Consider the following 14,308-nt stretch of genomic DNA (forward strand, 5'->3'; position numbering starts at 1 on the left):
GGCAATTAGTTTAGTAAGGTGACAATGTTATTTTCCTCCTCCTAGACTGTGTCCCTGTGTGTAAAGAGGAGTCTTCACCTGAACAGAAGGAGAGGGGCCACATACTGATCAAGAAGGAACCAGAATATCCACAGATTAAAGAGAAACAGGAGCAGCTATTTCAAACACAAGAGGATGTCCAATTAGATGCTGATGGGATAATGTTGACATTACTAACAGTGAAAAGTGAAGATGATGAAAACAGAGAAACAGTCCCTCCAACCAGCACCTCATCGGCAATCAAACAAATACAAGCTGGTGCAGAGGACAGCGATGCATCACAACCAACTAGTGATGCCCAGCTCCTCTCCTCGCACTCTTCTGAATCTGATACTGAAGACAGTGATGAGTGGGAGGAGAGCACGGAAGCCCCGTCCATTTTAAACACACTCAAATCACACAAGACACAAAAAGTGGAAGGACAAAGACTGTCTATGATCAACAAGCTGTTCCACAGTGTGAAATCATCAAAACAAATTCCATCCATGACGACTCATAGTGGGGGAAAGCCCTTCATATGTACACTTTGTGGCAACAGCTTTAGTAAAAAAAATATTCTGAAGCAGCACATGAGGATTCATACAGTGAAAAAGACATTTTGCTGTACAGTTTGTGACAACTGCTTTAATCTAAAGGGTGATCTGAAGCGGCACATGATGATTCACACAGGGGAAAGGCCCTTTAGCTGTACAGATTGTGGCAGCAGCTTTACTCAAAATAGTAATCTGAAGCACCACATGAGGGTTCATACAGGGGAGAAACCCTTTAGTTGTACAGATTGTAGCAGCAGCTTCAGTCAAAATAGTTCTCTGAAGAAGCATATGAGGATTCATACGGGGGAAAAGCCCTTTAGCTGTACAGATTGTGGCAGCAGCTTCAATCGAACTAATCATCTGAAGCTGCACATGAGGGTTCATACAGGGGAAAAACCATTTAGCTGTAACGTTTGTGGCAACAGCTTTAGTCAAATGGGTAGTCTGAAGCTGCACATGAGGATACATACAGGGGAAAAGCCCTTTAGCTGTACAGATTGTGGCAACAGCTTTCGTAAAACACAGGATCTGAGGCTGCACATGATGATTCATTCAGGGGAGAAACCCTTTAGTTGTACAGTTTGTGGCAACAGCTTTAGACAAAATAGTCATCTGAAGCAACACATGATGATTCATTGAGAAGTGTTACAAAATAATTCAATTTGTGTCAAAAAGGCAGAAGATGTCATCTACAGGGTAGTATATATGGGTATCATTTAGTATTTTTTTATCAATTAATCCATTCTCTGTGGGATTAAAGATTAAAGGCTCTTCAAAGAGACCAACATATAAATTGGCATAGCTCTGAGCAACCGTTCTGCCAATTGAACAACCATTGACCTGGAGATAATAGTCTTCTTCAAATGTGAAATTGTTATCGCTTAATAGAAATTCTGCCAGCTGTAGAATTAATTAATTTGGTGGCATGCAAGGTAGTATGCTAAAGATTATAGCCAACCCCCTGATGTAGGTATATAGACTTTCAACATCAAGAGTCAGGAGGCAATTTACACTCACAGTGTTTATCTCTGAGATCTTATTCATGAAATCTATGGAATCTCTGATGTAAGAAGATAGTGACTGCACATATGGCGTTATAAAATAATCTATGTAGTTGGAGAGTGGTTTTAATAATATCAGCTACCACTGGTCTAACTGGATAGTTATTATGTTGAGTTTTAGGCTCATGCATTTTAGGCAAGCTGTATACAACTGGGAGTATAGAATGGCTACATTTAAGGTACTCCAATTAAGAATTTCTCATTTCCAATTTGTCTCATAATGTCTTCCATATTTTTGTATAATCCTGTACTGAAACAACAATAATTTAATCCACTGTCTGCCTGTATGTTCTCAATGTGATATCAGTCCAAAATGTAACCACTTTCAAACTGGCATCTCTATGTGCTTATCTTTGCCAGCTGTGGTAAAATTAAGTTTTACTTTAATTTGGGATTTCAGTACTATGAACATAGGCTAAGATCCACATCTCTGGTCTGTTTGGAGGTGGTGCAACACGCAGCTTGTAAGGTTCTTGGCAGTCTTTGGGTGTACCAGGGTGGGGGTGGGGGGGGGGGGGGTTAGTGCAACATGTAGCACAACATAATTTAATCCACTGTCTGTATGTGATGTGATGTAGTTGACCATGTACATGTGTACCGATGTATACAATAAAATAAAATATTGGTACATTGTACATTTATATTGGATTCTTATAGGAGTTTCATAATCCTATTGTTTTTCCAAAAGAACTTTTCCAAAGTTCCAATATAATCCTATAAGATTCTGTTGGAACTTTTGAAATGTCTATAGGTTCTATTGGAACCAAACCTATACAGGTGTATACAGGCTTATTTAAACTCTGGGTATATGCATTATATTGTCTCTTTATTTTTTTTCTTGTTTGCTATTTTTGATGTACACCATACTGTGTTTATTTCTTATTCATTATGTTGACATTTTCTTTAGTAGTGGTGTAACTACACTGAACTGTTTTTTTCACATCTTATTATGGACTATTAAAGTTCTGTTGATGCTCATTGAACTGATGGATTGTTTTTGCTTTCATAACATCTGCATAGAAACATCAGACATTACGGAATGTAATCTAGATGTGAACATAGCTTAAGTTGTTTGCTTTTCAGGTGTTGTTGCAGGAGGGTAAGTATGTCCCATTCACACAATACTGTTGGGCTGTATGCTCGCTACTAGAACATTTACCCCAACAAGTGATACCAGGACTATAAGGTGGTGTCATTTTTAAAACGGGTAAAACAAGACATACACATGTACTATGGTTGATGGTAGATTGATTGAATGATCTTCTGATTATTAAAGGGGTATTTCATTTTAAAAACACTTAATGTTAACCATTTTAACCCCAGTATTCATATGCTGCGGGGTAGATTAGCAACAAAGAAAGTGCTGATCTACAAGCTCACATTCAGAGTTTAAGTGGCTGACGTGTGCTCAGGTTGCTTGATTCAATAAAAAAAAAGTGATCTCTCCTGATTGGATAGAACTGGTATCCTGGCCTTAAAATGTTATTTAATTATGTTCATTGTAATGCTGCAGAGACAGGGAAACCTCTGAACAAATACTCTATAACTGTTGTTTCTTAAACCTTTTCTTGACAAGGACCCCAAATTAATCTGGCCGTGGACCCCCATCTGAAGATGTTTTGTGTCAGAGAGCCCCATACAAGATTTTTTAAAAGACATTTGTAGGATTTGTGTACCATGTCACCTCTAGTGACTTCAATAGGGATGGTGTATCTTCATAAATTAACCATGTAATATGTAATCATTCACACATTGTTCGTTTGATGGCAATATACATTAAAAAAAAAACATTCACAGTACAAAATACGTAAACAGACAAATATAAAACACTAACTATAGGACACGCGAAACACCCACCATTTCAAACAGTAATAGGCCCAACACAAGCCACTTTTATTTTGAAAATAAAATGGTCTAAGTCACACTCTTGACACAGGCCATTATACTACTGGGGTGGAAAAAGTATGATCTTTTCAATAAGGATATCAGGCCATTTTACATGTGGTCAGCATCATCAAAATGATACTCAAACACGTAAGTCATTATTTTAGGAAGGTGACAATGTGTACATTTGCTATTTTGACCATATTGACAGAATTGCATAATGTTTGTGTAACCCTGTTATTATTTTGGGTTAAATAAAAGAGTCATTATTTGAAATGGCTGTTAAATATACTGTGAAATAGTTACTGTTTTATGTGATTTTGCTATATTGTGACATTCAGGTTTATTGTTAAAAGAAAGTGTTACATTTACCTGTAGTATTGTGTTTATCTGTAGGTTTATTTGATACTTTTATTTTGATACGCAACTGTGATGTTTTTAGTACTCAACTGTTTTACTTGTCGTAGAAGAAGAAGCAGAGCCAATCAGGGGGTGAAGGAGTAGTCATGTGGTGGGAAGGAGAGACAGGAAACAGTAGAGGATATGCTGGTGATAAGAAGCGAGTGAATGAATGAAAAAATATATAGGCCTATATAAAGAAACGTGACAAACGGTTTTGTGTTAGACATTCTTATAGTCACGAGTGTGATGCCATATCACTGAGAAGACTATAAGACTGAACTGTGGAGTGAAGACTATAAGACTGAACTGTGGAGTGCCAGTATCATTCAGCAAGATTGTGACTGTCGTTCTTCAGCGAGTGTTTGTTTAGCAGCTAGCTAGCTAAAGCTAGCTGCGTTCTAGATCGGCCCACAGTGTGTTAGCATAGCCGGCTAGTTAGCCACAGCTAGCCGGACTAGTAGCGTTGCTAAACCAGCAAGCAGCTGTTTTCAGAGGAGGGAGCGAGGACCCTGTACATCCAAGAGAAGGAATACAAGGACTTATTCAATCCTACTAAAAGACTGTGGAGCTAAGTTTGGAAACTTTAGACTCGTCGTCGGAGCATCACGTCTGTTTGTGGAACCGTTTGAAAGGAACTAACTGTGAGTAAACATTCTCTGAGAGAGGACGCCATCTTCTGGACACGATTGTGAACAACAGGCCTGCAACGTGGGGTTGGGTTTTGTTTTTGTTTTCCTTTAGATGCCGGCTTAGGTTATATAAGTAACTACTGTCAGTGTTGGAAAGTAACCAAGTACATTTACTTAAGTACAATTTTGAGGTATTTGTACTTTACTTGAGTATTTCCAATACTTTTACTTCTACTCCACTACATCTCAGAGGCAAATATTGTACTTTTACTCCACGATATTTACTGGAAAACTTTAGTTACTAGTTACTTTGCAGATATAAATTATGATGTTATAAAACCTACATTAACCAAGCTCACAACGCGTCATCGCGACGCGTTGTGAGCTTGTAGATCTCAACAGTTTTGATGCCAAAACTGTTGTACTTTTACTCAAGTAATGTTTTTATTCTGGAATTTTACTTGTAACAGAGTATTTTTATATTGTGGTATTGGTACTTTTACTTAAGTAAATATTTTAGTACTTTTTCCACCACTGACTACAGTGCACTGAGGCATTTATTTGTGAAACATTTGTATTTGGTCAATTCATTTGAAGGTATTTCATGATATATTGTTTTGAGTAATATGTTGGTCATTTGCATTAGATAGACTACTGTATTTTAGTTTTTGCACTTTGTCATAATTGATAAAAGTCAATTTGTTATTCACTTTATCCAATTCCCCCTTTCTCTAAAACTACATTTCTAACAAACTCTTAAAATTCATGTCCTGGTGTCTGTCAAGTTGCTTCAGGTATAATTCATTTAAAGTGCTATTTGGGATTAATTACTTAAAAAACTTAAACTAATAGAATTAAAAAGAACTTGGAACCCTTCTCTATATTAAATGGGGATCAGATGGGCTACATTTGTACACATCGATGTGTGCAATCTATGCAGTTCTCATATGAATGTTTAACCCTGCAAAGGCCAAATGTATGGATGAAAAGTAGCTCAATTAATGTACTACCTTTCAGGTGGTGTTGTTAGGAGGCTAAAATAATGTCCAGTCTAAATCATTTGAATACTAATTATTCCTAATCCTATCTACATTAACACAATACTGTTGGGCTGCTAGGCTATATGCTCACTACTTATCATATTAAAAAGAATACATGCACATTGATGGCCCATCTGTGGTGTAATGTTATTACCTGGTTTGGAACGGGTTAATGTTGAAGTTAAGGTTATGGGAGGTCCGGGCTTAGGAGACCTATAAGGAGCGTGCCCGGGAACCGACCAGGAAGTCTATGCTAATATGCTGCACGACATGTGGAGACGCTGTATTGTATGACCTGAATATCTTGAGTAAACAACAGTCTAACGCAAGCTCTTGTAGTTGTCTTTCTAACGAGAACTCAACATGGTGTCAGAAGTGGAGCTACTTTGAGCGACCAAACGTTTGACTTTATTGAAAGAGAATCCGTGTAAAAGCGACATGGACGGTGACGGAGACGGAGGCGGCGCGGCAGCACAGCATTAGCAGCGGCAGCAGCCGGCGGTAGCAGCACCGCAGCCGGGGAATGCAGCAGCACTCCAGCCGGTGATCGCGGCACCTCCGATGGCGACGTTCACTATCAAACCTCCGGAGCCTTTCGACTTCGCAAAGCCACACGAGTGGGAGAAGTGGATAAGGAGGTTTGAGCGTTTTAGACTGGCGAGCAACCTGAACTCCTCCTCCGACGCGAACCAGGTGAATACACTGGTATACTGCATGGGGGACGAGGCTGACGACGTGCTACGAGGGCTGGACCTAACAGCCGAGCAGCGACAGCTATATGGTACAGTCAAAAACGGATTTGACAAGTTTTTTATCCCAAAGAAAAACGTCATATATGAACGGGCCAAATTCAACAAGAGAGTACAGCAGCCTTCAGAGACAGTGGACGTATTCATCACAGCACTTTATGCGCTGGCAGAGAACTGTGAGTATGGCGATCTACATGACGATCTCCTGAGAGACAGACTAGTAGTGGGCCTTCAAAATGCATCCCTGTCAGAGAGAATGCAACTGGATAAAGACCTCACTCTAGCAAAAGCCATCACAATGGCCAGACAGTCTGAGGAAATTAAAAGGCAACAGACTGATCTGAGGGATTTAAGTGCTAGCAAAGCAGCTATGGATGCTATGCATTTTAAGAGGGGGAAACAGAACAAATTCAGAAACAAAGATCAGACACAGGGACAGGGACAGTACAAAAATTGGAAATCTGATAAACCTGTGCAGAACAGAGCTGAATATAAAGCATGTGGCAAATGTGGAAAATCACCCTCTCACCCAGTGTCACAGTGCCCAGCTAAGAGTGCAGAATGCCACAACTGTGGTAAACGTGGTCACTTTGGGAAGGTGTGCAGATCAAACAAAACTGTAAATGAAGTGGCTGAGGATGTGGATGAACTGTTCTTAGGTGAGGTGGCCTCAGGAGAGGACCCATGGATGGCTGATATCAGCATAAGGGGCAGCACAGTGTCCTTTAAAATAGACACCGGGGCAGACGTCACAGCCATTTCAGAGCAGGTGTACAAAAGTGTCATGCACAGTGAGGGGGAGCTAGAAAAAGCTCTCAAACCACTCTATGGGCCGGGTGGTGTTAAACTGACAGTCCTGGGGTCAGCCACAGAAACGCTCTCATACAAGGAGAGGAACATTACAGAGAGGATCTTTGTAGTGAGAGGCCTACAGGTGGCACTGCTGAGCAGGCCAGCCTCAGTTAGTCTCAAATTAGTGGCCAGAGTTGACACAATAGATAAAGAGTCAGTAAAGCAGACTTATCCTAAACTCTGTGATGGCCTCGGGCTGGTTCAGAAGCCTTACACAATCAAACTCAGGCCCGACGCACAGCCATTTTCCCTTAAAGTGCCACGCAGGGTCCCACTGCCACTCATGGACAAAGTAAAAAAAGAATTGGAGAGGATGGAAAGTCTTGGGGTCATCAGCCGCATTGAAGAACCAACAGATTGGTGTTGTGGCATGGTGGTAGCCCCGAAAAAGAACAAAGAGGAAGTCCGCATTTGCGTGGACATGACACCACTGAATGTGTCAGTGTGCCGTGAGAAATATATCCTTCCCTCTGTAGAGCAGACGCTAGGCATGCTCACAGGAGCACAATATTTCACTAAGCTAGATGCAAATATGGGTTTCTGGCAGATTCCCCTGGCCAAAGAATCAGCTCTCTATACTACTTTCATCACGCCATATGGGCGTTACCACTTTAACCGCCTGCCCTTCGGTATCTCCTCTGCCCCAGAGCACTTTCAAAACATGATGGTGACTGAGGTCACTTCCGGCCTAGAAGGTGTAGTATGTCACATGGACGATATTCTTGTCTGGGGGGCTACAAAGCAGCAGCATGACGCCAGGACGCATGCTGTACTGGAGCGAGCACAGAAGGCAGGGGTCACACTCAACATGTCAAAATGTGAGTTTGGAAAGAGAGAGGTTAAGTTCCTTGGTTACATCATCTCAGCAGACGGCATGAAGCCAGACCCAGATAAAACCAGAGCTGTGCAGGACATGAAAGAGCCTACAAACTTAACTGAGCTCAGAAGTTTCCTGGGTATGGTGAACCAGTTAGGGAAATTTCTACCTAACCTGGCTGAGAAGGACAAAGCACTGAGAGATCTGCTGTCCAAAAAGAATCAGTGGTACTGGGGTCATGAACAACAGAGGGCTTTCTGCAGCCTCAAACAGGAGCTCTCCACTGCACCAGTCCTACAGCTCTATGACCCTAACAAGCCACTGAAAATATCAGCCGACGCCTCGTCCTATGGGCTAGGCGCTGTGATGCTCCAGAAGGACAAAGAGGTGTGGTCACCAGTAGCGTATGCTTCCAGGTCCCTGACCGACACAGAGCAGCGATATGCGCAGGTGGAAAAGGAGGCACTAGCACTGACATGGGCCTGTGAAAGGTTCAGTGACTTCATCCTGGGCCTACATTTCGATCTGGAGACCGACCACAAACCTCTTGTGAGTCTACTGGGTGGGCAGGCTCTGGACGCACTGCCACCTAGAATACAAAGATTCAGGATGCGCTTAATGAGGTACTCCTATACAATCTCATACACACCAGGGAAGAGCCTCACAACTGCTGACACACTGTCTCGCGCCCCACTCAAAAATGGTGTGATGCGAGCAGATAATGACCTGATGGAGGATACTAATATCTATGTTGACTCAGTACTAGACAATCTTCCCACGAGTGATAAATATCTGACTGAGCTTCGAGAGCAGCTGAGTGCTGACAGTGTCTGTGCCCAGGTCATGAAGTACAGTGTTGATGGCTGGCCGGACAGACATCAGTTACAGGGCCCAGTCAAACACTATTGGCATGAGAGAGCACATCTGAGTGTGCATCATGGACTGCTCCTGCGTGGCTCAAGGTTAGTGATACCTGCTAACATGAGAAATGATGTTCTTGACAAGATACATGAGGGGCACCAGGGGGTGGTTAAGTGCAGAGAACGTGCAGGTCAGACTGTGTGGTGGCCTGGACTGAGAAGCCAAATCAAAGAGCTAGTGCTCAACTGCAGAGAATGCATCAAAGAAAGGGTTAATCCAAGAGAACCTCTGCTGCCAACCAAACTCCCAGACGGGCCCTGGCAAAAGCTAGGAGCAGATCTATTCACCATGAAAGATAAGAACTATCTGCTAGTGGTGGATTATTTTTCCAGATATGTGGAAATAGCGCAGCTCAGCCCAACTAGGTCCGCAGACGTGATAGTCCATCTAAAATCTATGTTTTCACGTCATGGGATTCCGTTTCATTTTCTTTCTGATAATGGCCCCCAGTTCTCGGGTCATGAGATGAAACAATTTGCGGCTGACTATGGATTTGTGCACGTGACTAGCAGCCCTAGGTACCCACAGGCCAATGGCGAGGCAGAGCGTGCCGTCCAAACAGTTAAGAACTTGCTTAAAAAGGCCAAAGATCCCTATCTTGCCCTACTGGCCTACAGGGCCACTCCACTGAGTAACGGCTACAGCCCTGCTCAGTTGCTCATGGGACGTTGCCTTCGCACCACTTTACCTATCCTTCCTGAGAGGTTGCAGCCAGCTCTACCAGATCTGCAGGCCCTCCAGCAAAAGGAGAGAGAGAAACGACTAATGGATGCAAAGTGTTTCGATGAGAGACACAGAGCAAGAGCTCTCACAAAGTTGTCACCTGGAGACCAGGTTTGGATTACTGACGCAAAGGCACAAGGGACAGTGACATCTGTACACCACAGCCCACGATCCTATCTGGTCAGTGGACCACAAGGGACACTGAGAAGGAACCGTCAACACCTCGTGCCTATGCCAGAGTCTCAGGATGAGAACCAACCTGTGCAGGAGGACATTACTCCGTGTGCGGGCTCAGGAACTCTGTCTCCACCAAAAACATCTCAGAGCACACCCAGTGGTGTGAGAACAAGGTCGGGCAGAGAAGTTAAAAAGCCACAGAGACTAGACCTGTAGTAAAAAAAAGAAAAAACAGGTCTTTGTAAAAGCATGTGAAGTGATTTGTTTTTGTATACACTCAATGTGACATTTGGTTTGGTGTTTGAAAAAAAAAAAAAACACCTGGTTTTGTTGTTACATTTGATATGAAAAAAGGAATGCATGCGTAATTTCTGTTTCTTGCTTGTATTTTTCTGAAAAAAAAGAAAAGAAAAAAAAGGAATGTTATTTTGCTGTTTGGGGAAAAGAGGAAGTAATGTGATTTGGAATGTGTTTGCCAATGAGAAGAAAACAGTCATATTACATATGGATTTAATGTTCAAGGTGTTAACAGAATTTTCAGTGAATTGAAAAGCTAAGGATCTTTTCAAGCTAAAGTAAGGGGGATGTGGTGTAATGTTATTACCTGGTTTGGAACGGGTTAATGTTGAAGTTAAGGTTATGGGAGGTCCGGGCTTAGGAGACCTATAAGGAGCGTGCCCGGGAACCGACCAGGAAGTCTATGCTAATATGCTGCACGACATGTGGAGACGCTGTATTGTATGACCTGAATATCTCGAGTAAACAACAGTCTAACGCGAGCTCTTGTAGTTGTCTTTCTATCTAAACGAGAACTCAACACCATCCATTCAGCAATGGGGTTACACACCCTAACCCATTCTAACCTGTCCATTAACAATGGGACAAGCATTGTACAAAACATTCCACAACATTCACAAACCCTACAACCAAACCCTACAACCAGAAATAATAGATGCATGTATTTAAAAGGGGGTGTAAGGAATATTGTTGTTGAAATAAGTGCTAAATAGCTCTATAGTCCCCATAGTATTCACTGCCATAGTTAATTAAGAATCATCTCTGTGGTTCCCCAGCTCTTTAGTAAACAGAGAATACATGTTCAGGTCAGGATACGATTTCCATCCAATCAGTAGACAGAACTCATGTAGGTACAGGATACATAAGCAAAGACAATGAAAGCGATGAAACAGGTTAATGACCAGAAAACATTGGTAACTGGGACAATGTACAATTGATGCTGATGAATAGGTTCTATAGCCTGATGTAATTAAATGTTGTACCCACCTGAAACTAAATGTTCTGTTTATTAAAGAGTTGGGCAGATGGGGAGACTCCTGTCCCTGTTACTGAACACACATTATAGCAATAATTACAATCAGAATATAGTGCTTTAACCTTTTAACAAAAAACGTTTGGTTTTTCAACACCACAAGTAAAACAGTCAGTAATTGAATGCATAGGGTTTTGAGTAATTACAATTGTAATTTAAATGTTACACTGTAGGCCTTGGACGATCAATCATTTAAAAATAAGCACACCATATGTGTATTTCTGAAATTCAAATATGCTAAAATATTATATAGCGTTGAAAAAGTGTTTCCAGATAGTTTATCTGTGCTATGTTAATGTTCATGTCAGCCCAGGGCCATTGGAAGCATCTTAGCTCCCCCCACTTCCTTTACTCAGCTCCGCTCTGATTGGTTGAATGCATTGTGTGAAAGACACTCCTCAGCTATAAGTACCATAACGTTGTTGTAAGTTTATGTTGTTTGTGTTTTCAGCAAATTCAGAGACAAGACAGAATAATTTCCAAGGATTTGACTTTGAGGAACAACTGAACAAGAAGGTAAGGTTGACACTTTACACTTTACCTTAGTAATGGTCAAAGTGTTTAAAGTATTGTTTAATACAAACTACGAACCTTGAAGAAGACATCTGTCTTTATTATAGATTAGATTTGCACAGCCTCTTTTAGTTTCCCTTGTGTTTAATACCAAACCATTCATCTTTACAGATGAACCAATTGGGGGAAGTTGAAGAGTCCTGTAGAGAAACCAAAATGAGGAAGATTGAGCACCAGGTTTGTTAAGTTTGTCTTATTGTATAACTATTATTATCTAGTAAGTTGGTTGAGTTTTTGTTACAAATATTTTTCTTTTAAAACATTTAATTGTACAGGTGAATGTAACAGCAGTAGTAGTGTTGAAGGTGTGCTCCATCCCTCCCCCTTGTTAGTGCATGACTGTTATACAACAACTAAACAATGTTGATGATCATCTTTTGTGTTATATTCCTTATCATATTCATTTACATTTTTTACAGATGAATGCAACAGCGGTAGTGTTGAAGGCGTGTTCCATCCCTCTATCACGTGTAAGGTTTAACAGTGGACTGTTGGATGTGAAGGATGAAATAGTTCCATTGGATCTTTATAACCCTGTGGAACACACTGCTGTTCAAACAAACAAAAAGGTAACTTGCATGCAAATGTTGAGGCCATATTACACTATATTTAATGGAGGGCGGCTGTGGCTCAGGAGGTAGAGCAGGTCGTCCATTGATCCGTGGGTCGGCGGTTCGAATCCCATCTCCTCCTGTCCACATGTCGAAGTGTCCTTGGGCAGGACACTGAACCCTACATTGCCTCCAATGATTGGTCGGCGCTAGCTTGCCACCATTGGTGTGTGAATGTGGGAAAAGTGGGGACGCTGGCGTCGACTGTTCGCCGCTCCACCTCCCAATGCCCCCCCCTGTATGAATGAATGAACCATTGTAAAGCGCTTTGAGTAAGTTTGAGTACTTAGAAAAGCGCCATATAAATGCAATTCATTATTATTATTATTATTATTATATTTAAATCCAGAGGTTTTCGCCAGCTCTCGCGTACAAACGGGAGGGGCGAGGTAACTTCTGGGCCAGAGCCCTGGTATTTGTGGGCGGGATGTAACTTACGCTCAGAATCTGAGCGGACACGCCTCTTACCGGTCTGAGAGCTGTGCAACTCGTCTAAACGGTCCGACGAGAGGCAAACAGCAGTACACAACAATGGCGGCCCGTCGCTCCTATTTACATGCAACACCCACTGCATGTGGATCCCGCCCCCTTTTCTTCATTGGCTGTTGATTTGAATCAGAACGCAGTGGCCGCGGCCCTGCTGTCCAGGCTCTGAGGCGAAGTCTCCCAGACTACACTATATTGAACCATAGCATCGACACAATGCAGTGTCGATGCATTGTCAACGTGTTGTGAGATTATTTTTGGTCGAGAGATTTGAAGTATTGGTGAAAGAGAGGGCAAATCATTCAATGAAATGTATGGGGTGTGTTTAAGTGGCTTAGTATTGTGTGGCCCATAACTCTAATGTTGTTAGAAACCAATCTAAAAGAACAACAGAAATCGTGTACCTCAAAGAGGAGACTGGCAACGCAGCAGGTTGATGATTTTGTATTTATTGTAATTCTATAAGTGATATATTTGGAGTTGTTTTAGCAGACATGCAGCAAGGAAATGTATTTATGGAATAATTGTGAAACAATTAAAACTGTTTTTTTTTTGGTAGGTGAAGGCAACACCAGGTGTTGTGTCGCTGTCCTCAAAGCCATCACCTGCCAGGGATGTGAAACTGGTTATAAAGGAAGAGAGTCTTTGTATGCCGTGCACAAGATACACCAAAGGTGAGAGTGATGAAATTGTGTATGTACAGCAAAAGTATAACCGTCTGTAGTTGCTGTGACTGATTTCAGAGCTGAACCATTGACTCAGGTTGTGAATGCATTGATTGCTGTGATCAAACATTGCTCCTGTGTGTACATGACAAGCGACAAGCCAGAAAAGTCAAAACAGCACAGTGTTTTGATAAGCTATGCCGGGGACACTCAGAGATATGCACACAGAAAGATGCATGCGGATAGTTCATGCATTAATAGACTACTAGATGCATGTTGGGAACAATGTTTGTTGGGAATGCATGCCCTTCTGGTTATGTAGTCAGTACCCATTGTCAGTGTCTGTTGTATCCGTTTGTCCGAGTAAATATGTGTAGTGACTTTCAAGTGTAGTACTTGAAAGTCACTCTATGTCGTCATATTGATGTCAACAGGGATCCCGTTCCTTGGATTCATTAATTAATTTGGAAGAGCTCAGCATGCATACTGAGGACAAGCCCCAAAATATGATGGGCATTAATGCCTGTATACATTCAAGAGGTTCTGTGGGCTTCCTTTGTTATGAAACATCACAGGTTCGGTGCCACATTGGCAATTAAAATGGTTAACATTGTGGAATACATTTGTTCTACCTCAATGGAAATCATAACTTAACTATCATGTCGTCACCGTGCTAAACTAATGGCCTACGTCATTTTTTGATAAATGATAGTTTTGCCTAAGCCTATATCCTAATTGAAAAGGATCATGCTATTCCTGCCCCTTTTAGTATAATGGCCTAACTCCCTAGTGTAACTTAGGCAAAAATAGGCATTT

The sequence above is a fragment of the Gymnoscopelus braueri genome, assembly GCF_963280865.1.
Source record: "Gymnoscopelus braueri genome assembly, chromosome: 8".
NCBI classification, from domain to species: domain Eukaryota; kingdom Metazoa; phylum Chordata; class Actinopteri; order Myctophiformes; family Myctophidae; genus Gymnoscopelus; species Gymnoscopelus braueri.